At 44.3% G+C, this 24,830-nt stretch overlaps 1 protein-coding gene across 1 annotated transcript in view; it reads left to right on the top strand.

Moving 5' to 3' along the window:
* The window catches only part of LOC311133969 (synaptoporin-like), a gene marked incomplete at both ends in the record, with an annotated part of 138,022 nt that overhangs the window by 754 nt on the left and 112,438 nt on the right, over positions 1-24,830 (top strand). The window lies entirely within an intron of this gene.

Raw genomic sequence — 24,830 nt, 5'->3', positions numbered from 1 at the left:
ACACTAGGTTAGCCGGGCGGGTGTCACCCCTGTATTTTTTGGTATACAGGCAGGAAAGTGGGTTAGGGTTGGAGTGTGATAGGAAGGTTTAGGTGTGTAGAAGAGGAGGGACCTTTTGTTTATTTTCATTAATTCGACCCTGTTCCCCAAATATTCCCTTCTCTTACCTTCCCTGGTTTGTTTGATTGAGTTTTGTTTCATTACTGTTTCTTTATGGGTGTTGTATATTTTGTTTAAGTACCTTACTAAACGTCCCCCGAGGGCTAATCTTGAGATCTGGATGTTGTCTGGTTATTTTAGTTCATTACACCCCACATTTCTTCCCCATCCATCTAGTTTACCTTGTGTGCGTAGGCACAGGCATTTACGTCTCCTCCTCAGACGAACTACACCCGAGGGGAGAACGTAACAACTCGTCTACTACGAGTACTAGCTGGCAATTTGACGTCAGACAAATAAATGTTGTCCTAAGCTGACAACAAATACTAATATCTAGGTGGTTTTAGTAACCCTGGTGTATTTACGTATGCTAGCGTTGCTTTCAATTGTATTGGGTTGCACAAAAACAGTCCGTGGGAAGCCAGCAGTTAAATATATATTTTATTTTTAGTCATATGGCTAGTCGAAACTGGGGTGTATTCATTGTCTTGCAACTAGGGCCGGATTACCAAACGAGCACGCAGGGCACGTGCCCTGGGGCCCTGACCTCCAGTGGAATTTATTAGTTTTGGGGGTTGGAGGGCCCCCTCAGAAAGCATATGAACACGTTGGTTGTGGGCCCCCTGGAGGTTGACCCCCCCACTCCCTCCCAATATGTCTCTCGCGCTTGATGGCTGGCTTCTGCACGTGAGACCAGATCTGCTCTCAGGTACAGATGGCATTAAAGCAAAAAGCTAATGTTATTAACTTACAAATGAATAATCATAAGTCATGGGAGCCTTGGACCTGATAAACCGGAAATCTACATTAAATAAGAGTCGAAGGACAGAGTGATACATGCGGAACGAGGGAGAGCTCGGTTAGTTGTTTTGGAAAATGTGTTGTTTTGAAAGTGTATTGAAAAGTTTCTTAGTAGCTAGCTACCTTTTTGAGTTTGGATCCCGCGACTCAGTTGGCATCAGTTGCTGGGACTGCTACTCTCTGTCCAGTGATCCTGCTGACCAAGGCCGGGTCTGAGGCGCTATTTCGCGAAGCAGCTAGCCTAACTGCTAGCTAGCTGCCTATCAAGCTAGCTGGGCTTTCTTGTGGGCTCGAATGCAGGATTGTTAGCCATTGTGGCTGGAACCGCGGATTTTCCCGGGCTTGTGGCTGTCTAGTTCCCTGCTGTTTGTTGTTGTTTTCAGTCTTCCCTGCGACCTGCCCTGTCTGGAACTGCTGGAGTAACAGCGTAACCTACGTTGCTAGCTACCATGAGAAAGACAAAAGCCGGCGGGAGTAACGTTGAGGACAGTGGTGTCTCTCTATCATAGGTGAAGAATATTTTAAACGAACCAAAAGAGTTCTACAAGCAGTTGTTACTACAACAACAAGAAAATAGCTTCAAGTGTTTTGTCCAAATACTGGTGGAGTCAACTAATAAAAGAATGGACGACCTGACCAGAGAGGTCCAGGACCTGAAGAACAGTTTGCAGTTCTCCCAGGGTCAGCTCGATGAGTTTAAACAGGAGAATGGCAAGATGACAGCAAACTAAGTAATTGAGAGAGGACATACAGTGGGGAAAAAAAGTATTTAGTCAGCCACCAATTGTGCATGTTCTCCAACTTAAAAAGATGAGAGAGGCCTGTAATTTTCATCATAGGTACACGTCAACTATGACAGACAAAATGAGAAAAAAAAATCCAGAAAATCACATTGTAGGATTTTTAATGAATTTATTTGCAAATTATGGTGGAAAATAAGTATTTGGTCAATAACAAAAGTTTCTCAATACTTTGTTATATACCCTTTGTTGGCAATGACACAGGTCAAACGTTTTCTGTAAGTCTTCACAAGGTTTTCACACACTGTTGCTGGTATTTTGGCCCATTCCTCCATGCAGATCTCCTCTAGAGAAGTGATGTTTTGGGGCTGTCGCTGGGCAACACGGACTCTCAACTCCCTCCAAAGATTTTCTATGGGGTTGAGATCTGGAGACTGGTTAGGCCACTCCAGGACCTTGAAATGCTTCTTACGAAGCCACTCCTTCGTTGCCCGGGCGGTGTGTTTGGGATCATTGTCATGCTGAAAGACCCAGCCACGTTTCATCTTCAATGCCCTTGCTGATGGAAGGAGGTTTTCACTCAAAATCTCACGATACATGGCCCCATTCATTCTTTCCTTTACACGTCCTGGTCCCTTTGCAGAAAAACAGCCCCAAAGCATGATGTTTCCACCCCCATGCTTCACAGTAGGTATGGTGTTCTTTGGATGCAACTCAGCAGTTGAGTTTTTACCAAAAAGTTCTATTTTGGTTTCATCTGACCATATGACATTCTCCCAATCCTCTTCTGGATCATCCAAATGCACTCTAGCAAACTTCAGACGGGCCTGGACATGTACTGGCTTAAGCAGGGGGACACGTCTGGCACTGCAGGATTTGAGTCCCTGGCGGCGTAGTGTGTTACTGACGGTAGGCTTTGTTACTTTGGTCCCAGCTCTCTGCAGGTCATTCACTAGGTCCCCCCGTGTGGTTCTGGGATTTTTGCTCACCGTTCTTGTGATCATTTTGACCCCACGGGGTGAGATCTTGCGTGGAGCCCCAGATCGAGGGAGATTATCAGTGGTTTTGTATGTCTTGCATTTCCTAATAATTGCTCCCACAGTTGATTTCTTCAAACCAAGCTGCTTACCTATTGCAGATTCAGTCTTCCCAGCCTGGTGCAGGTCTACAATTTTGTTTCTGGTGTCCTTTGACAGCTCTTTGGTCTTGGCCATAGTGGAGTTTGGAGTGTGACTGTTTGAGGTTGTGGACAGGTGTCTTTTATACTGATAACAAGTTCAAACAGGTGCCATTAATACAGGTAATGAGTGGAGGACAGAGGAGCCTCATAAAGAATAAGTTACAGGTCTGTGAGAGCCAGAAATCTTGCTTGTTTGTAGGTGACCAAATACTTATTTTTCACCATAATTTGCAAATAAATTCATAAAAAATCCTACAATGTGATTTTCTGGAAAAAAAAATCTCAATTTGTCTGTCATAGTTGACGTGTACCTATGATGGAAATTACAGGCCTCTCTCATCTTTTTAAGTGGGAGAACTTGCACAATTGGTGGCTGACTAAATACTTTTTTTCCCCACTGTAAGTACTGTGTGTGAATCCATGATAACAATGACGGAGAATTTAGATTATCTCGAGGGACAATCAAGGCGGAACAACATGGTTGTGGACGGAATTGCAGAATCTCCACGAGACCTGGACATAGTCTGAGGACAAAGTGAGGAAAATGATCTCGGAGAAACTGAAAATGGACCCACAGGAAGATTGAGGTGAAGCGCGCCCACAGAACTGGAAAACCGACCACCAGCCTTGGTGACAGGCCCAGGCCGATAGTAATCAAGTTCCTGAGGTTCAAGGAGAAGGTAGCTGTTCTGGAAAGAGCCAAGAACTTGAGAGGAATGTCTATCTTCCTCAACAAGAACTATCCTGAAGCTGTGCGCCAGAAGAGGAAAGAACTTATCCCAACCATGAAAGCTGCCAGAGCGCGTGGGGACATTGCTTACATCCGCTATGACAGGCGCATTGTCCACCTTTCCTCCCAAAAGCTTGGAAAGGATGAGAGAGCCAAGCCTATGGTGCGTAGCTTCAATCCCGCAGCACACACACACACACACTAACTGATTAATGGACTGCTGAATGTATACATTTTGTTCTCTTGCTTTGTTTGCTCTTTTCCATATTATGCCTATCACTGATAAGCTACCCAGGAAAGGGCTAAAAATAGCCCATATTAATATATGTAGCCTTAGGAATAAGGTTCATGAAATCAATAACTTGCTAACATCAGATAACATTCATATTAGCCATTTCTGAGACTCACTTAGATAATTCATTTGATGATACAGCAGTAGTAATACAAGGGCAAAACATATATATAAGAGACATACATGCTTATGGGGGAGGTGTTGCTGTATCATTTGAAGTGTCAATAATTAATTTATACCAATTTCTAATGTTTTTATTGTTTAATTTGTCAAAATATGTTAATAGTCTGGCATGGGCTTAATGGGTACCTAATGTAACCTTTAAGCCCATGGGTGTTCCAAATAAGCCCACTTCAGATTTGTTGATAAATATATATATATATATTTAAAAAATCTTAACAATACAAACTTGTTCTATTCAAATCTGTAATCTCTTAGCTCTCAATAGCTATTTTCATTTAGTCTCCACTCCTATCCAATGGCATGTAAATGGCATTTGAAATAGGCGTGACTAGCCTTTTTGCAGTGTTGTCAACGCAGAAAAAGCTAAACTTACTACATGTCTTCTTTGGAATGTAGCCAAAAAACTATTTACGAACAAAATCAAAACTATAGTGGAAATTACTCTTCAATACTTCATCTTTCAATATGTGTTGTCATTTTGTATATCTCTATCCTATGGTGTGCTGTTGGCATTTGAAATTGGCCAACATTTCTGGTCCAGCCAACTGGTTGAAAGTGCAGATGTTTTTATGAAGATTTCTGAAGACCGACTGACTAAAATAAAAACAGTTTGCAGGTTTAATACTAATGTTCTAAGGATAGTAAATGAGTCAATTTGAGCATTTACATTTAAACAATAACTTTAATTGATTTAAAATGTTAATCACATTTAGGCTAGTAGTTTGAAAACATTGTAAAAATACATTTTAAAACCATTCAGTTCATTGTGGAGTAACATTAAAACATAGAGTTCATTGTGAGGAGACATCAGTCATAACATCTTGAAGCTCATGTATCATTAGCCTATAACTTAAGCAAAATAAACAAGAAACATTTCTGCAATTTCTACTTTCTCCTAGGCTAAATGTAGGCCTATGCTCTTTGATGTGATTTTATCGTTTTAGTTATCTTAGTAGTGTAACATAACAGGTTATAGGGTGGTCTAAGCTTTAGTTTGTTTGTTTGTTTGTTTCAATCTTTTGCCCACGTTGTGGTTATCTTCGCTTGCCAGTCTTACATTGAGGGGAAAAAAGTATTTGATCCCCTGCTGATTTTGTACGTTTGCCCACTGACAAAGAAATGATCAGTCTATAATTTTAATGGTAGGTTTATTTGAACAGTGAGAGACAGAATAACAACAAAAAAATCCAGAAAAACGCATGTCAAAAATCTTATAAATTGATTTGCATTTTAATGAGGGAAATAAGTATTTGACCCCCTCTCAATCAGAAAGATATCTGGCTCCCAGGTGTATTTTATACAGGTAACGAGCTGAGATTTGGAGCACACTCTTAAAGTGAGTGCTCCTAATCTCAGTTTGTTACCTGTATAAAAGACACCTGTCCACAGAAGCAATCAATCAATCAGATTCCAAACTCTCCACCATGACCAAGACCAAAGAGCTCTCCAAGGATGTCAGGGACAAGATTGTAGACCTACACAAGGCTGGAATGGGCTACAAGACCATCGCCAAGCAGCTTGGTGAGAAGGTGACAACAGTTGGTGCGATTATTCGCAAATGGAAGAAACACAAAATAACTGTCAATCTCCCTTGGCCTGGGGCTCCATGCACGATCTCACATTGTGGAGTTGCAATGACCATGAGAACGGTGAGGAATCAGCCCAGAACTACACAGGAGGATCTTGTCAATGATCTCAAGGCAGCTGGGACCATAGTCACCAAGAAAACAATTGGTAAACACTACGCCGTGAAGGACTGAAATCCTGCAGTGCCCGCAAGGTCCCCCTGCTCAAGAAAGCACATATGCATGCCCGTCTGAAGTTTGCCAATGAACATCTGAATGATTCAGAGGAGAACTGGGTGAAAGTGTTGTGGTCAGATGAGACCAAAATGGAGCTCTTTGGCATCAACTCAACTCACCGTGTTTGGAGGAGGAGGAATGCTGCCTTTGACCCCAAGAACACCATCCCCACCGTCAAACATGGAGGTGAAAACATTATGCTTTGGGGTTTTTTTTCTGCTAAGGGGACAGGACAACTTCACCACATCAAAGGGACGATGGACGGGGCCATGTACCATCAAATCTTGGGTGAGAACCTCCAGCCAGGGCATTGAAAATGGGTAGTGGATGGGTATTCCAGCATGACAATGACCCAAAACACACGGCCAAGGCAACAAAGGAGTGGCTCAAGAAGAAGCATATTAAGGTCCTGGAGTGGCCTAGCCAGTCTCCAGACCTTAATCCCATAGAAAATCTGTGGAGGGAGCTGAAGGTTCGAGTTGCCAAACGTCAGCCTCGAAACCTTAGTGACTTGGAGAAGATCTGCAAAGAGGAGTGGGACAAAATCCCTCCTGAGATGTGTGCAAACCTGGTGGCCAACTACAAGAAACGTCTGACCCCTGTTATTGCCAACAAGAGTTTTGCCACCAAGTACTAAGTCATGTTTAGCAGAGGGGTCAAATACTTATTTCCCTCATTAAAATGCAAATCAATTTATAACATTTTTGACATGCGTTTTTCTGGATTTCTTTGATGTTATTCTGTCTCTCACTGTTCAAATAAACCTACCATTAAAATTATAGACTGATCATTTCTTTGTCAGTGGGCAAACGTACAAAATCAGCAGGGGATCAAATACTTTTTTCCCTCACTGTACGCTAACAAGTCTTTGATGGCTTTCATCTTGTTTTTGTACAGATTTTCAATGATCTCATGATTGTGCAAATAGAATGGTCCAGGTCCCTCCAGCTCTGCTTTGCAGAGGATGAACTTGAGCACTACATACTCAATCTTGTCCCTGGATGGGAGGAAGAATGTGTTGTTTGGCCCTCTGTCTAGGAACTTCATCACATACCGTTCACCCTCTGGTGGTGCTGACTCGTTAAGTGATCGTGCGATGTAATATGCCGCTGGTTTCGTGAACATGACAGCATAGTACACGTCTCTCTCCACTGTAAAGGTTGTGGTACAGGTTTCTGTATTCTCATTAGCCTCTTTGCTCACTGCCTCATTGCCCACTGCCTCCGATGCATTTGCCTTCTCCAGAGGAGCCTTCTTGCTCTTGGTCTTGCCATCCTTTGGTTGTTTCTTTTTTTCACTTTCCCCTAGCCGCAACATGGCTTGTTCAGATGTTAGAGACTCCATATTTTAGTGTTGATTCTCTGTCTTTGGCTGGATTGCTCTTCTTGGTTGGCATGATGCGTTGCAGGAAGAAATCGTTGATGCCAATGCCTGATGAGGGTGAAGGGCTTGAAGTTGCAGAGTATGCAGACGTTGATGGCTGGGGTTCCGACTTCCTTATGGTCAGTTCTGAATGGTCCCGCATGAAGCGTTCAAACAATTTTCTGCCGGGTCTTTGGTCCTTGAAGGGGGTTTGAAGTTCCTTTGCTATCACAAACTCTTGAACGAGATCGAGAAGATCCGTCTGGGTAAAGCCCCAACCCAACTGGCAAAGCACCTGAAGAGATGGAGAATGACAAAGCATTAGTCCTGGACACACGTGTGAGCGCACACACACACATACACACACACACTAATGCACGCGCACAGGCACACACACATACCCCCAGGTCACACATTGAGAACCACTGGATTAGGCAAAATCACATTCTTCATATTAGGCTACACACTGTTTCATGTTATCTTTTTCTTAGACTATCAGTCACTACAGTATAACCCTACCTGAAGACACTCTGATTTTTTTTAACCTTTATTTAACTAGGCAAGTCAGTTAAGAACAAATTCTTATTTACAATGACGGCCTACACCGGCCAAACCCGGACAACACTGTTGTGCGCCGCCCTATGGGACTCCCAATCACGGCCGGTTGTGATACAGCCTGGAATCGAACCAGAGGGTCTGTAGTGACGCCTCAAGCACTGAGATGCAGTGCCTTAGACCGCTGCGCCACTCCTGCTCTACCGCTGGACTCAGGTAGATCACATGTCCCTGTTGTGCATCAATGCTCAGCTGCTCCTTCACTCTCTGCATCAACGACTTCCTGTCTACTCAATGTTTTTGCTAGAAATTCAAGATTTTGCATTGCTCCCTCCCTGTACAGACGGCATGCTTCTATCATGCGTGGGCATGAACAGTAGTTTCTTCGTGTTTTAGTCATCTCAAACTAAAACTCATCTGAAAAGTAGGCCTAAAGATTTTAAAAAATGATTGTTAATGTTAGGATAGAATATAGGCCTATCCAGAATGAATTGACCTATGCAATATGACTGATATTTAAATATGGGTATTAATTATCTGAATTATGGAGCTGATTTATCAGGTGAGGTCAAAATTAGGGAGTAAAATGGTTCAAAGATCAAAAGGAAGAAAATCCCCATTGAAACACAGTCAAGTGGGCTTAAAGGGAACATCAGTGAATTTATGGTTAAAAGACAAATGAGTACTTACCAAAAACAGGAGTAGAAATATGCAAAAAAAAATATCTTCTGAGGGTGCCAAAATCGCACGTTTTTTTGCAACTTCTTCTGGGATCAGCAGGCACATGTCACACATGCTTTGATAACTCAATATTGACAAATCTGATTGGCTTACAATAATAAGTGCCATTTATGTAACAAGCAGCTTCATTGGAAGAAACATCACACAGTAAAAATTGATGATGTCGTTTAAAAAAAATTTTTACTCAGAAGTTGCAAGTGGGCTTATATGGTATGTGGGCTTAATAGGGATGTTTTTTTGTTGTTGTTGTTGACGAAATACAATGCTCTTTCTCTGTAAACAAATTAACAGACTTTCAGCATGCTTTTAGAGAAGGGCACTCAACATGTACTGCACTGACACAAATGACTGATAATTGTTTGAAAGAAATTGATAATAAGAAGATTGTGGGAGCTGTACTGTTAGTTTTCAGTGCAGCCTTTGATATTATTGACCATAACCTGTTGTTAAGAACTTATAATGTATGTGTTATGGCTTTTCAACCTCTGCCATATTGTGGATTAAGAGCTACTTATCTGATAGAACTCAAAGGGTTTTCTTTAATGGAGGCTTCTCTAATGTCAAACATGTAACAAGTTTGGTGTACCGCAGGGCAGCTCTCTAGGCGCTCTACTTTTTTCTATTTTTACCAATGACCTGGCATTAAACAAAGCATGTGTGTCCATGTATGCTGATGATTCAACCATATACACATCAGCAACCACAGCTAATGAACTCACTGAAACCCTTAACAGAGAGTTTCAGTCTGTTTTGGAATGGGTGGCCAGTAATAAACTGGTCCTGAACATCTCTAAAACTAAGAGCATTGTATTTGGTACAAGTCATTCCCTAAATTCTAGACCTCAGCTGAATCTGGTAATGAATGGTGTGGCTGTTGAACAAGTTGAGGAGACTCAATTACTTGGTGTTACCTTAGATTGTAAACTGTCATGGTCAAAACATATAGATTCAATGGTTGTAAAAATGGGGAGTGGTCTGTCCGTAATAAAGAGATGCACTGCTTTTTTGACACCACACTCCAAAAAGCAAGTCCTGCAAGCTCTAGTTTTGTCGTATCTTAGTTATTGTCCAGTCGTGTGGGAGAGTGCTGCAAGGAAAGACCTAGTTATGCTGCAGCTGGCCCAGAACAGCTGCAGCATAACTTGCTCTTCATTGTAATCAGAGAGCTAATATAAATACTATGCATGCCAGTCTCTCTTGGCTAAGAGTTGAGGAGATAAAGACTGCATCACTAATTATTTTTATAAGAAACATGAATGTGTTGAAAATCCCAATTTTTTTGCATAGTTCTGACTCACACACTTACCCCACTAGACATCCCACCAGGGGTCTTTTCACAGTCCTCAAATCCAGAACAAATTCATGAAAGCGGACAGCATTATATAGAGCCATTATTGCATGGAACTCCGTTCCATCTCATATTGCTCAAATGAACAGCAAACCTGGTTTGAAAAAACAACACCTCTCCCATATTTGACCTAGATAGTTTGTGTATGTATTGATATGTAGGCTACGTGTGCCTTTAAAAAAAATGATTTAGTTCTGTTCTTGAATGTAATGTATTATGTTTTGTGTGGACCCCACAAAGAGCAGCTGCTGCTTTCGCAACAGCTAATGGAGATCCTAATAAAATATAAAATACCAAATACACTAGCTAGAACCTTCTCCCTTCTCATCGTGGATCTGGTAGAATAAAAAAGCATGACTGTGACTTATTGTTTCCCCCCCCATGTTGTTCATCAGGTTCTACTATAGACAGGGTGACATATTTTGTGGACTAAAAGAGCATAAATCCGGGTGTATCACAAAGCATGATTAAATGAATTAGCCAGCTACAGTAATTGAGAAAGATTAATAGTTCGTTAAAAAAAGTAATAAAATAAAAACAATTAACCATTTATCTACATTACCTTTGTAAGCTGGTAGCTTGCTAACTAGTTGGCTCCCATGCCAATTTCAAGTCTTTCAAAACTAATATCTCACTAACTCGGGAATATTAAGTTATTTCAAAATGAAAGTTAACTGGCTACCGCATCATGCTTTGTGACATTGTTAGCTAACTATCCCCAGTTACAGTGCATTCGGAAAGTATTCAGACCCCCTGTAACATTACAGCCTTCATACAAAATGGATTAAATTGTTTTTATTCCTCATCAATCTACACACAATACCCCATAATGACAAAGCAAAAACAGTTTTTTTTGGTGCAAACTTCTTTAAAATAAAAAGCTCACATTTACATAAGTATTCAGACCCTTTACTGAGTACTTTGTTTAAGCAACTTTGGCAGCGATTACAGCCTCAAGTCTTCTTGGGTATGACGCTACAAGCTTGGCACATCTGTATTTGAGGAGTTTCTCCCATTCTTCTCTGCAGATCCTCTCAAGCTCTGTCAGGTCGGATGGGGAGCGTCGCTGGGGCATTTAAGGAAATTCCGAGACTTGTCCCGAAGCCACTCCTGTGTTGTCTTGGCTGTGTGCTTAGGGTCGTTGTCCTGTTGGAAGGTGAACCTTCGCCCCAGTCTGAGGTCCTGTGCACTCTGGAACAGGTTTTCATCAAGGATCTCGCTGTATTTTGTTCCGTTCATCTTTCCCTTGATCCTGACTAGTCTCCCAGTCCCTGCCACTGAAAAACATCCCCACAGCATGATGCTGCCACCACCATGCTTCACCGTAGGGATGGTGCCAGGTTTCCTCCAGAGGTGATGCTTGGCATTCAGGCCAAAGAGTTCAAATCTTGGTTTCATCAGACCAGATAATCTTGTTTCTCATGGTCTGAGAGTCCTTAAGGTGCCTTTTGGCAAACTACAAGTGGGCTGTCATGTGCCTTTTTCTGAGGAGTGGCTTCTGTCTGGCCACTGTACCATAAAGGCCTGATTGGTGGAGTGCTGCAGAGATGGGTGTCCTTCTGGAAGGTTCTCCAATCTCCACAGAGGAACTCTGGAGCTCTGTTAAGAGTGACCATCTGTTTCTTGGTCACCTCCCTGACCAAGGCCATTCTCCCCCGATTGCTCATTTTGGCTGGGCGGCCAGGTCTAGGAAGAGTCTTGGTGGTTCCAAACTTCTTCCATTTAAGAATGATGGAGGTCACTGTGTTCTTGGGGACCTTCAATGATGCAGAAATGTTTTGGTACCCATCCCCAGATCTGTGCCTCGACACAATCCAGTCTCGGAGCTCTGCGGACAATTCCTTCGACCTCATGGTTTGGTTTTTGCTCTGATGTGCACTGTCAACTGTGGGACCTTTATATAGACAGGTGCCTTTCCAAATCATGTCCAATCAATTGAATTTACCACAGGTGGACTCCAATCAAGTTGTAGAAACATCTCAAGGATGATCAATGGAAACAGGATGCACCTAATCTCAATTTCGAGTTGTCTGTAAGTCTGTAAATAAGGTATTTCTGTTTTTTCAAAAAACTTGTTTTAGGTTTCTCATTATGGGGTATTGTGTGTAGATTGATGAGGAAAACATTTTATTTAATCCATTTTAGAATAAGGATGTAACGTAACAAAATGTGGAAAAAGTTAAGGGTTCTGAATATTTTCCGAATACACTGTAGATGTGTTTTCACTTATTGCATCTGCATGTCTCTTGTGTTATCCCTCTTGTACTTGTTTGTTCATGAGCTGCCTGCTCGTTGTAGTTAATACAATATAATCTGTTCAAAACAATGGCAGCATGTGCAGCAATGGTCATTCAGTTCTTGACATGCAAAAGTGAAGTAGGTGTATTTATGTTGTTCAAATGCACAGATCGCTTTATAGTTCTTCTCTTGAGAAACTACCGGGATTTAGAAAACATGGCATCATATTTATTTCATGCTGCTTTGTTTACAACTCCAACCACCTCGCTGCCCGGTATTCAGCCAATCAGTGGCCGCCATTAGTATCAGTCACACTTGTGCCACCAGATAGGCCTATGTTTTATAGATTTTAAAACTGATCAGATCACAGTGTTGTCATTCCTACCAAATGTATATGTTGTCAAATGGATGAAGACAATACAGCATCCTCTGACAACCCCAATAGACCCAGTCCAGCTTTTACATTTTATTTATTTGACATTTTATTTTAAACACAATACAACCACATGTGGATACAGTACAATGCCATTTAAAATCATTGAGGATGAGAAGTTTTAAAACGTATTTCCATTGTGGTCCTCTTGAAAACAATATACACAAGATTATAACATGAAAACAAAATACAGTATCAGTCAAAAGTTTGGACACACCTACTCATTCAAGGGTTTCTCTTTATTTTTACTATTTTTTACATTGTAGAATAATAGTGAAGACATCAAAAACTATGAAATAACACATATGGAATCATGTAGTAACCAAACATGTGTTAAACAAATCAAAATATATTTTATATTTGAGATTCTTCAAATAGCCACCCTTTGCCTTGATGACAGCTTTGCACACTCTTGACATTCTCTTAACCAGCTTCATGAGGTAGTCACCTGGAATGCATTTCAATTAACAGGTGTGCCTTCTTAAAAGTTAATTTGTGGAATTTCTTTCCTTCATTTGAGCCAATCAGTTGTGTTGTGACAAGGTAGGAGGGGCATACAGAAAATAGCCCTATTTTGGTAAAGGACCAAGTCCATATTATGGCAAGTACAGCTCAAATAAGCAAAGAGAAATGACATTCCATCATTACTTTAAGACATGAAGGTCAGTCAGTACGGAACATTTCAAGAACTTTGAACGTTTCTTCAAGTGCAGTCGCAAAAACCATCAAGCGCTATGATGAAACTGGCTCTCATGAGGACCGCCACAGGAATGGAAGAACCAGAGTTACCTCTGCTGCAGAGGATAAGTTCATTAGAGTTACCAGCCTCAGAAATTGCAGCCCAAATAAATGCTTCACAGAGTTCAAGTCACAAACACATCTCAACATCAACTGTTCAGAGGGGATTGTGTGAATCAGGCCTTCATGGTCGAATTTCTGCAAAGAAACCACTACTAAAGGACACCAATAATAAGAAGAGACCTGCTTGGGCCAAGAAACACGAGCAATGGACATTAGACCGGTGGAAATTTGTCCTTTGGTCTGGAGTCCAATTTGGAGATTTTTGGTTCCAACCGCCGTGTCTTTGTGAGACGCGTTGTGGGTGAACGGATGATCTCTGCATGTGTAGTTCCCACCGTAAAGCATGGAGGAGGAGGTGTTATGGTGTGGGGGTGCTTTGCTGGTGACACTGTCTATGATTTATTTAGATTTCAAGGCACACTTAACCAGCATGACTACCACAGCATTCTGCAGCGATACGCCATCCCATCTGGTTTGGGCTTAGTGGGACTATCATTTGTTTTTCAACAGGACAATGACCCAACACACCTCCCAGGCTGTTTAATGGTTATTTTACCAAGAAGGAGAGTGATGGAGTGCTTCATCAGATGACCTGGCCTCCATAATCCCCCCGACCTCAACCCAATTGAGATGGTTTGGGATGAGTCCGACGGCAGAGTGAAGGAAAAGCAGGCAACAAGTGCTCAGAATATGTGGGAACTCCTTCAAGACTGTTGGAAAAGCATTCCAGGTGAAGCTAGTTGAGAGAATGCCAAGAGTGTGCAAAGCTGTCATCAAGGCAAAGGGTGGCTATTTGAAGAATCTCAAATATAAAATATATTTGATTTGTTGAACACTTCTTTTGGTTACTACATGATTCCACATGTGTTATTTCATAGTTTTGATGTCTTCACTATTATTCTACAATGTAGAAAATAGTACAAAATAAAGAAAAACCCTTGAATGAATAGGTGTGTCCAAACTTTTGACTGATACTGTACATCTCATCAATAGGGAAGAAACAGTCAAATAAATAAAATGGATGAACAAATAACGTTCATTGACACAATTATACAATTATACTGTGCAGTTTAAAATAATTTTGCCCATAAACCATTTCTTAACGTTTCTTTTAAAACTCCCTATCATAGAGATGGATTTTATATGGTTTGGTACACCATTCCTTCGCACCAGTGCTTTTTCCAGCCATGCTCCTATAGCGCAGCGGTCTGATATTGGCAACACTGGCTCTGGTGTGATGGTTATGAGAGTCTCTAATGAAATTAAAATAACCAGACAGGTAACTGGGGTATTCAGCAACACCTCATGAGTAGTGTTGCTGTAGCAGACCCTCTAATCCCCGATAGACCCTGTCCGCACCCCAAAAAAAACCAGGACAAAATCAACTCTGTCGGGCTTCGACCCCTGGTATCATATGAACACACATAAGACATAGAAAAATATGTAGATTTGCAGGAAAGGAGCTTTAAAAGAGAAAAAAAAAATCTGCCCCATGCAAGATGTGTGGAATTGCGCGATATTAGCTTTAAACTGCACAATTTTCTCTCCGCCAACAATAGGGCTGTGAATAGTTTGGGGTTGCGAGATGGGGTTTTGTTACTACGCCAATTAATGACAATATTAATCCGGACCTTTGCCACCTAGGAAATTTGTGTGACCGGACCTTCTCAAATAGTGGACCTTCTCAAATAGTGGACCTTCTCAAATAGTGGACCTTCTCAAATAGTACTTGACTACTCCTACTCTAATGTTATTGCTGGCAGTGTCTTTGACAGAAATGCCTGTCTTTACATGTTCCCTTGGTAATGCCAATAGGCCTACTAACAGTGTAGCATGGCACCTTTTTGTCTCTAGTTACAACCCAGTTTTCCCCAGTTACCCCCCAGAACCCAGTTTGGTTGACACATAGCCTAAGCCTAGTCATGGCACGTATACCAACGTTATGTAATTCAGGATAGACATGATCCCACTTAAGTGGAGTTCCACAGTGAGATGATGACGTTGAGTGGATGGTGATGCCAATTATTGAATTTGTGCCCCTGGGCTCACAGGCCGGCCTGTGTTTTTGAACTGGCATGAGCAGAGCGCCCCCACCTGCTGGAGCTCATGTTTGGCAGTGAGGAAACTTTGTACTGTACACGTTGCACACTAAGCATTTTATTTAGCCTAACTCAAGGTCTTATGCGTTAGCACTTCAGGGGCAAACTAGACTCGGAAATCCCAGATCTAGGGCAACATTGTTTACATTGTGGGAGACAACCCATCTGCCTAGGGAGACTTGGGGCAAACCCTTTGAAAACAAAAACTAACTCAGGAATAATGCTTTGTTTGTTTTACAAAGGAAACTTCTCCAGTGTTTACAACCTCTTCCAGTGTTGTTCTGTTCATCCTGAAGCTCTGAAATACACAGCTTTGACAGTAGCCATTGTGAGTTTATTATTTTAAGCCCTCATAGGATCATGAATTGTACACTTAACAAAAATACGCAACATGTAAAGTGTTGGTCCCATGTTTCATGAGCTGAAATAAAAGTTCCCTGAAATTTTCCATACGTACAAAAAGCTTATTTCTCTCATTTTGTGCACAAATTTGTTTACATCCCTGTTGTTGAGCATTTCTCCTTTGCCAAGATAATCCAACCACCTGACAGGTGTGGCATATCAAGAAGCTGATTAAATGGCATGATCATTATACAGGTGCACCTTGTGCTGGGGATAATAAAAGGCCACTCTAAAATGTGCAGTTTTGTCACACAACACAATGCTACAGATGTCTCAAGTTGCCAGAGAATTTAAATGTTAATTTCTCTACCATAAGCAACCTCCAACGTCATTTCAGAGAATTTGGCAGTACATCCAACCGGCCTCACAACTGCAGACCACGTGTAACCAGGCCAGCCCAGTACCTCCACATCCGGCTTCTTAACCTGCGGGATCATCTGAGACCAGCCACAGCTGATGAAACTGAGGGTTTGCACAACCGAAGTATTTCTGCACAAACTGTAGGAAACCGTCTCCGGGAAGCTAATCTGCATGCTAGTTGTCCTCACCAGGTTCTTGACCTAACTGCAGTTCAGCGTCATAACCGACTTCTTCAGTGGGCAAATGCTCACCTTCAGGGATGAATCCCGGTTTCAGCTGTTGGCAGACAAGGCGTATGGCGTTGTGTGGGCGAGCAGTTTGCTGATGTCAACGTTGTGAACAGAGTGCCCCATGGTTGATTTTATTTTATTAGGATCTCTTTTTAGTCTTCATTTGGACTAATCTTCCAAGAGTCCTTAAACATTAAAATACAATTTTATAATGTGATCACATTTTCACATGTAACACACTGCTACAAACAGACATAATACATTGACATATTGACCAGATAAATACTCTAACAGTCTGAAATTATAGATTGATTCCTTCATCTACCATAGTCCTGCACAACCTTCCAATGTATTATATTTAAATGGTTCTAAAGTATTGTTTGAATTTATATATCGAAAGGTTTCTGGTTTGCTCAGATCAATTATTCAATTTCTTTCTTGCTCTGAATCGAAATGTTATTTAGCCTATTTCTCTTTTCTGTCGTGATAACACATATATGGTGGACAATCTATTCCTAGTATAGACTAAATGTCTGTCTCTTACCAACTGAATACTGTTGTGAATGGAGTTTGGCCGTTTTAAATGGTGTACATTGTGAAAGAAAATAAGCATGTTTTTTTCAATTATCTTGTTGATTTGATGACCAACCAAGAGCATTGTGCATGACTACAACAGAATAATCATATCTCCACCTTAAAATAATCCTTGCTGCTATGTTCTGTGCAATCTTGCTGATGCATTTCCCCAGACCACAGAACAGTAGTTTACCTGACTCATTCACATTTACATTTTAGTCATTTAGCAGACGCTCTTATCCAGAGCGACTTACAGTTAGTGAGTGCATACATTTTCATACTGGCCCCCCGTGACTCCCAATTAATGCTTGGGTTGTTTGCTTAAGAATCTTTCCCGGTAAATATTTAGCTATCCTTCTGATCATGCATGCAGTTGTAAAAATGTTTTACATAGATGAGTTATTTGAGACGACCATGATAAGCAGTTGTCTAGCTGTGCCCCTAGTAATTTGGTTTCTGCCACTTCCTCAATTTGTACTCCCCCAATACTTAATTGCATGCTGTGTTGGCATTTTCCTAGTGGAACAGACCAACATAACCTTGGTTTTCTTGGTGTTCAAAACAAGTTTGTTCCGGAAAACCCAGATCTACTTGTAAAGCTTGATGTACCTGTTGAACTGATTGTCTTGTATAAATTGTAGTATCATCTGCAAATATAGTAGCTTGAGTTTCAGATAAGGCATAAGGAAGGTTGTTGGTATATATTAAGTAAAGAAGTGGCCCAAGGCAGCTGCCCTGTGGTATTCCACAGTTTTAAAGCATGAGGGGAAGACAATGACCCATTGATATAGGTGTACTGTTTCCTGTCAGTTAGAAATGACTGTACTCAATTCAATGCTGCCTCCTTAAACCCATAATGCAATAATTTTGACAATTATTTCATGATCCACTAAATCAAATGCTGCACTAAAATCTAAAAATAGTACACCCACAAATCTGCCATTATTAATAGCATTGAGCCACTGGTCAGTCAGGTCAATCAATGCAGTGGTAGTGGAATGATTTTTGCGATAAGCATGCTGATTGGCTGTGATCAGATCATTATTTTCCATATGCTCCCATATTTCTCTACTCACAATACCCTCCAAATCTTAATGAGTGACGGGAGTAGACTAATTGGTCTGTAATGAATACTCGGACAGAGTGGTAAGATCCAATCGCAGAATTGCGATGCTTTATTAGAGTACAGACAAGGGAATAGCTTAATCGTAGTCAGGCGGGCTTTGGTCAAAACCGGGACAGGCAGAGACAGGCAGAGGTACCAAGGGAGCGGGCGTAGTCATAGTCGAGGGCACAGGCACAGGGTCAGAGTATGGTAATCACTGGGATAAACAAGCAGAGGATTAAGCAATTCGGGGAGTCAAACAACAAAGCACAGGTCGGATACACGGGTAATCAAAAACAACAAACTCTCTCTCTCTCTCTCTCTCAGAACAAAACGCTTAGCAAGTCACAATGGAACAATACCTCGCACCGACTGAACTTCTGAGCACACCTTATATCCTACCCTAATTACAGACAGGTGTGCTCAGAACTCAGGTGAACCAGATCGAGTCTGATGACTCCCCCTCTCTGTAGATCGGGGAAGTGTCAGACTCTGTCTAGACCCAGCCAACCCCCGATCCCTTACAGTATCCCCCTCCCCAGGGCTGGCTCCTGACGGCCTTCTACCTCTACCGGGTGGTCTTCCTCTGGGTCGGGGTCCTGGATGATCTGGGTGTTCAGCGTGGAAAGTGGTCTTGAGAGCGGGATCCAGTATGTCCTTAGCAGGGACCCAGGACCGTTCCTCAGGTCCATATCCCTCCCAGTCCACAAGATATTCGATGCCCCCTCGTCTCCGTCTCGACTCCAGTATCTCGTGGACTGTATAGGTGGTGTCCTGTTCATCCTCCAAAGGTGGTGTAGTAGGTTGTTGAGTGATTGGGGGGTACATCGGGCTATAGTGGACAGGTTTCAACAGGGAGACGTGGAACGTAGGGTTTATCCTGTAGTGTCGGGGAAGTAACAGACGGTAGGTGACAGGGTTAATACGTCTCAGTATCTTAAAAGGCCCGATGTACCTGGGTTGAAGCTTCTTGCAGCTCCGTCGGAACCGCAGGTCCCGGGTAGACAGCCACACTCGTTGCCCGGGTTGATAAGTGGGAGTAGGTCTCCGGCGTCGGTCGGCGTAGGTCTTTTGCTGTTGTGAGGCCTGACTGAGATGTTGATGGGCCGTCTCCCAGACCTGCGCACTCCGACGGAACCACTCGTCCACCGCCGGTACCATCCCTGATGCGGCATCCCACGGGAACAGGGGTGGTTGATACCCTAGAACACCCTGGAAGGGCGTTAGGCATAGGGAGGTGTGAATGAGTGAGTTCTGAGCATACTCAACCCAAGGAAGGAATCGGCTCCACTCTTGCGGCTGCCGCGAACATTGTTGCCGTAGATATTTCCCAATTTCCTGGTTGAGCCGTTCTGTCTGCCCATTGGCCTGGGGATGATATCCGGAGGTTAGGCTAACCGAGATGCCCAAGCGTTCGCAGAAGGCCTTCCATACCCGGGATACAAACTGGGGTCCCCGGTCGGAAACAATATCCTCCGGGACACCAAACTGCCGGAACACCTGGTTAAACATAGTCTCAGCCATCTGAGTGGCGTTAGGCAAACGGGTCATGGGTACTAACCGGCACATCTTGGAGAAGCGATCGATGACCACGAGAATTACAGTATGGCCCTCAGATTCTGGTAGATCTGTAACAAAGTCCATTGCAATGTGCGACCAGGGTCGTTGAGGAGTTGGCAATGGCATCAGCTTACCCTCTGGTAGTGCCCGAGGTACCTTGGACTGAGCACATACTGGACAGGATAAGACATAGTCTCTGACGTCATCTGTGAGGGAATCCCACCAGTATTTTCGGCTGATGAGTCGTGTAGTTCGGGTGATTCTGGGATGACCAGATCCCAGCGACGTGTGGCACCATTCCATCAGTTGAGGTCGTAGCGGAGCTGGTACAAACACCTTAGACTCCGGTGTTTCTGGAGGGGCTGGTTCCGCTTGTAGGCTCTCCTGAATAGTGTCGTCGATAGCCCACCTCACAGGACCAGCACGGCAACTCATGGGGAGGATAGGTTCTGGTTCCATGGGTCTTTCCGCGCGCTCGAACCGTCGGGAAAGCGCGTCCGCCTTACAATTCTTGGACCCGGGAATATAAGAGACAGTGAATTGGAAACGGTTGAAGAATAAAGACCACCTTGCCTGTCGGGAGTTCAGTCGTTTAGCACTGTGAAGATACTCCAGATTGCGGTGGTCGGTGAGCACTTGGAACGGATGATCTGCTCCCTCCAGCCAATGTCTCCACTCCTCCAGTGCTAACTTCACCGCCAGTAATTCACGATTTCCCACGTCGTAGTTCTGCTCGGCCGGATTCAGCTTCTTAGAAAAAAAAGCACAGGGTCGTGATTTAGGCGGCTCACCTTGGCGCTGGGATAGAACGGCTCCAACTCCAACCTCCGAGGCGTCCACCTCCACGATAAACGGCAAGGTAGGATCCGGCTGGCATAAAATGGGAGCGGTGGTAAAGCGTTGTTTCAATGTCTCAAAAGCCCGCACTGCCCCCTCCGTCCATTTCAGACCACGACCCTTGTAGCTGGTCATCGCCGACAGGGGAGCTGCGGTTGTGCTGAAATTACGCACGAACCGTCTATAGTAATTGGCAAACCCTAAGAATCTCTGGAGCTCCTTCACCGTCTGGGGTTGAGGCCAGTCTCGTACAGCTTGCACCTTGGATTCATCCAGTTTTACCCCGTCGGGAGTGAGTATGGCCCCAAGGAAGGAAATCGTAGTGACATGGAATTCACTTTTTTCGGCCTTCACGAACAGAGAGTGTTGTCGGAGTCGGTCCAGAACCTGTCGTACATGGGACACATGTTCACTCAGAGAGTTAGAGTAGATTAGGATGTCATCAATGTACACTATGACAAAGCGATCAATCAAGTCCCTGAAAATGTCATTCATGAACGCCTGGAACACAGAGGGCGCGTTAGTAAGTCCATAGGGCATGACAATATTCATAATGTCCTCGATGGGTGATGAAGGCGGTCTTCCATTCATCCCCTTCTCTAATGCGCACCAGATTGTACGCACTCCTGAGGTCCAGTTTACTGTAGATGGAGGCCTGCCCCACCTGCTCGAGGGCTGCTGGAATCAAAGGAAGGGGGTAACGATTTTTAATGGTAATATCGTTCAAACCTCGATAGTCTATACAAGGACGCAGTCCGCCATCCTTTTTCTTAACAAAGAAAAAACTGGATGCGGCGGGAGACGTAGATGGGCGAATGGCCCCTTGCTGTAGTGCCTCATCAATATACTTGTTCATTGATTCTCGTTCCGGCTGTGACAAAGGGTAGATTCTTCCGCGAGGAGGTGTAGCCCCGGATAGCAGATCAATTGCACAATCCCAGGCCCGATGCGGTGGTAACACGGTAGCCCTCTCCTTGGAGAACACCTGCGCGTAATCCTGGTACTCTGTAGGAACAACAGTAGACACCGCACCCTGCGCATCCTCCACAGTAGACGTTTTGCAAGGTAAAATGAGGCACTCTGCCCTACATACCTCACTCCAAGCCGTGATATCGCCAGATTTCCAGGAGATGACCGGATCATGGGTAACAAGCCAGGGGTGGCCGAGGACTAGCGGCTCCCGTGGAGCGGAGATGACGAACAGAATGATGTTCTCATGGTGCAGGGAGCCCACTTGTAACTTTATTTCATCGGTACGGTGCGTAATGAACCCAGTGCCCATGGGCTCACCGTCTAGCGCGTTGACTCGCAGGGGAGGTTGAATTGGGATAAGTTGAACTCCCAATTCCTCAGCGAGACCCACATCCATAAAACTGGCAGCCGCCCCGGAATCAATAAGACCTTCCAATCGGCGCACTCTCTCTCCAACAGATAAGGTAACTGGCACATACATTTGTTTAGATGTGATGTTGAAAACATGAGTCTCACTCACCGGTTGGGCAGTTCCGAGGCGATATTCTGGGGTACGGTTTGGTCGTACCGGACATTGCCGAATGAAATGACCCGACTGACCACAATACAGGCATAGTCCGTCTTGCCGACGTTGTTGTCTCACCGAGCCCTGTAGGGGTGACCGTCCCAGTTGCCTAGGTTCCTCCTCAGATTCTCTCCTCCGCTCTGACGATTGCGTAGGACCAGTGATCGAGGGCTCCCGGACTGTGGATCCCTTGTGTTGCACTATCAGATTATCAATAGAGACGGCGATGTTGATAAACTCATGTAGCGCAGTGATATCTCCCCGACAAGCCAACTCAGTCTGTACTTCTTTGCGCAGCCCTCTTCGGAAAACGGTGAGCAAAGCAGTCTCACTCCATCCGCTACCGGCTGCTATAGTACGGAACTCTAAAGCGTAGTCGGCTACTGTGCAACGGCCCTGCTGAAGTTCGCATAGTTGGTCTCCCACGCTACGCCCAGATACTGGGTGGTCGAACACCTCTTGGAACAGTCTCTTAAACTGAACTTCCGCATTCAACTCGGGGACCTCAGCTGCCCAAAGCGCAGTAGCCCAATCCAGTGCTCTACCCGTTAGCAGAGAAATCATGAAATCCACCCTGCTACGGTCATCGGAAAACATAGTACGATTATACGACATATACAGGGACGTCTGGAGTAGAAACCCCTGACATTTGCCAGGTTCCCCGTCGTACCTTGTCAGTATAGAAATCGGAGGTGCATGACGAGGACTGACCGTACTCGGGGTGGTGCCTTCCGCCGCACCAGCGTTGAGTAGCTGCAGGAGTTCATCCATCCGTTTCTCCTGTATCTCCCATCGCCTCTGTAATTCCGCTGGATCCATGGTAAAGGCGAGGTATTCTGTAATGAATACTTGGACAGAGTGGTAAGATCCAATCGCAGAATTGCGATGCTTTATTAGAGTACAGACAAGGGAATAGCTTAATCGTAGTCGGGCGGGCTGTGGTCAAAACCGGGCCATGCAGAGACAGGCAGAGGTACCAAGGGAGCGGGCGTAGTCGTAGTCGAGGGCACAGGCACAGGGTCAGAGTATGGTAATCACTGGGATAAACAAGCAGAGGATTAAGCAATTCGGGGAGTCAAACAACAAGGCACAGGTCGGATACACGGGTAATCAAAAACAACAAACTCTCTCTCTCTCTCTCGGAACAAAACGCTTAGCAAGTCACAATGGAACAATACCTCGCACCGACTGAACTTCTGAGCACACCTTATATCCTACCCTAATTACAGACAGGTGTGCTCAGAACTCAGGTGAACCAGATCGAGTCTGATGACTCCCCCTCTCTGTAGATCGGGGAAGTGTCAGACTCTGTCTAGACCCAGCCAACCCCCGATCCCTTACATGGTCGACTATTGGCAGGAGTAATGGGTTCTTTGCTGTCTTTCGGGATTGGACACAGTTTAGCATGCTTCCATAGAAGGATTACTTTTATACTATCCCAGGTATTCCTTAAAGAGGTAGGGTTTCAAGTGTCTCCGGAAGGTGGTCAGTGACTCCGCTGTCCTGGCGTCGTGAGGGAGCTTGTTCCACCACTGGGGTGCCAGAGCAGCGAACAGTTTTGAATGGGCTGAGCGGGAACTGTGCTTCCGCAGAGGTAGGGGGACCAGCAGGCCAGAGGTGGAAGAACGCAATGTCCTCGTTTGGGTGTAGGGACTGATCAGAGCCTGAAGGTAAGGAGGTGCCGTTCCCCTCACAGCTCCGTAGGCAAGCACCATGGTCTTGTAGCAGATGCGAGCTTCAACTGGAAGCCAGTGGAGTGTGCAGAGGAGCGGGGTGACGTGAAAGAACTTGGGAAGGTTGAACACCAGACGGGCTGCAGCGTTCTGGGTGAGTTGTAGGGGTTTAATGGCACAGGCAGGGAGCCCAGCCAACAGCGAGTTGCAGTAATCCAGACGGGAGATGACAAGTGCCTGGATTAGGACATGTGCCGCTTCCTGTGTAAGGTAGGGATCGTTCTCTGCGAATGTTGTAGAGCATGAACCTACAGGATCGGGTCACCGCTTTGATGTTAGCGGAGAACGACAGGGTGTTGTCCAGGGTCACGCCAAGGTTCTTTGCACTCTGGGAGGAGGACACAACGGAGTTGTCAACCGTGATGGCGAGATCATGGAGCGGGCAGTCCTTCCCCAGGAGGAAGAGCAGCTCCGTCTTGCCGAGGTTCAGCTTGAGGTGGTGATCCGACATCCACACTGATATGTCTGCCAGACATGCAGAGATGCGATTCGCTACCTGGTTATCAGAAGGGGGAAAGGAGAATATTAATTGTGTGTCATCTGCGTAGCAATGATAGGAGAGACCATGTGAGGATATGACAGAGCCAAGTGACTTGGTGTATAGAGATAATAGGAGAGGGCCTAGAACTGAGCCCTGGGGGACACCAGTGGTGAGAGAACGTGGTGCGGAGACAGATTCTCGCCACGCCACCTGGTAGGAGTGACCTGTCAGGTAGGACGCAATCCAAGAGTGAGCCACGCCAGAGATGCTCAACTCGGAGAGGGTGGAGAGGAGGATCTGATGGTTCACAGTATCAAAGGCAGCAGATAGGTCTAGAAGGATGAGAGCAGAGGAGAGAGAGTTAGCTTTAGCAGTGCGGAGAGCCTCCGTTACACAGAGAAGAGCAGTCTCAGTTGAATGTCCAGTCTTGAAACCTGACTGGTTTGGATCAAGAAGGTCATTCTGAGAGAGATAGCAGGAGAGTTGGCTATAGACGGCACGCTCAAGAGTTTTGGAGAGAAACGAAAGAAGGGATACTGGTCTGT

The sequence above is a fragment of the Coregonus lavaretus genome, assembly GCF_964263955.1.
Source record: "Coregonus lavaretus genome assembly, chromosome: 8".
In the NCBI taxonomy this organism is placed as follows: domain Eukaryota; kingdom Metazoa; phylum Chordata; class Actinopteri; order Salmoniformes; family Salmonidae; genus Coregonus; species Coregonus lavaretus.
The sequence above is the reverse complement of the archived record's forward strand: the minus strand, read 5'-3'. Positions and strand labels throughout refer to the sequence as shown.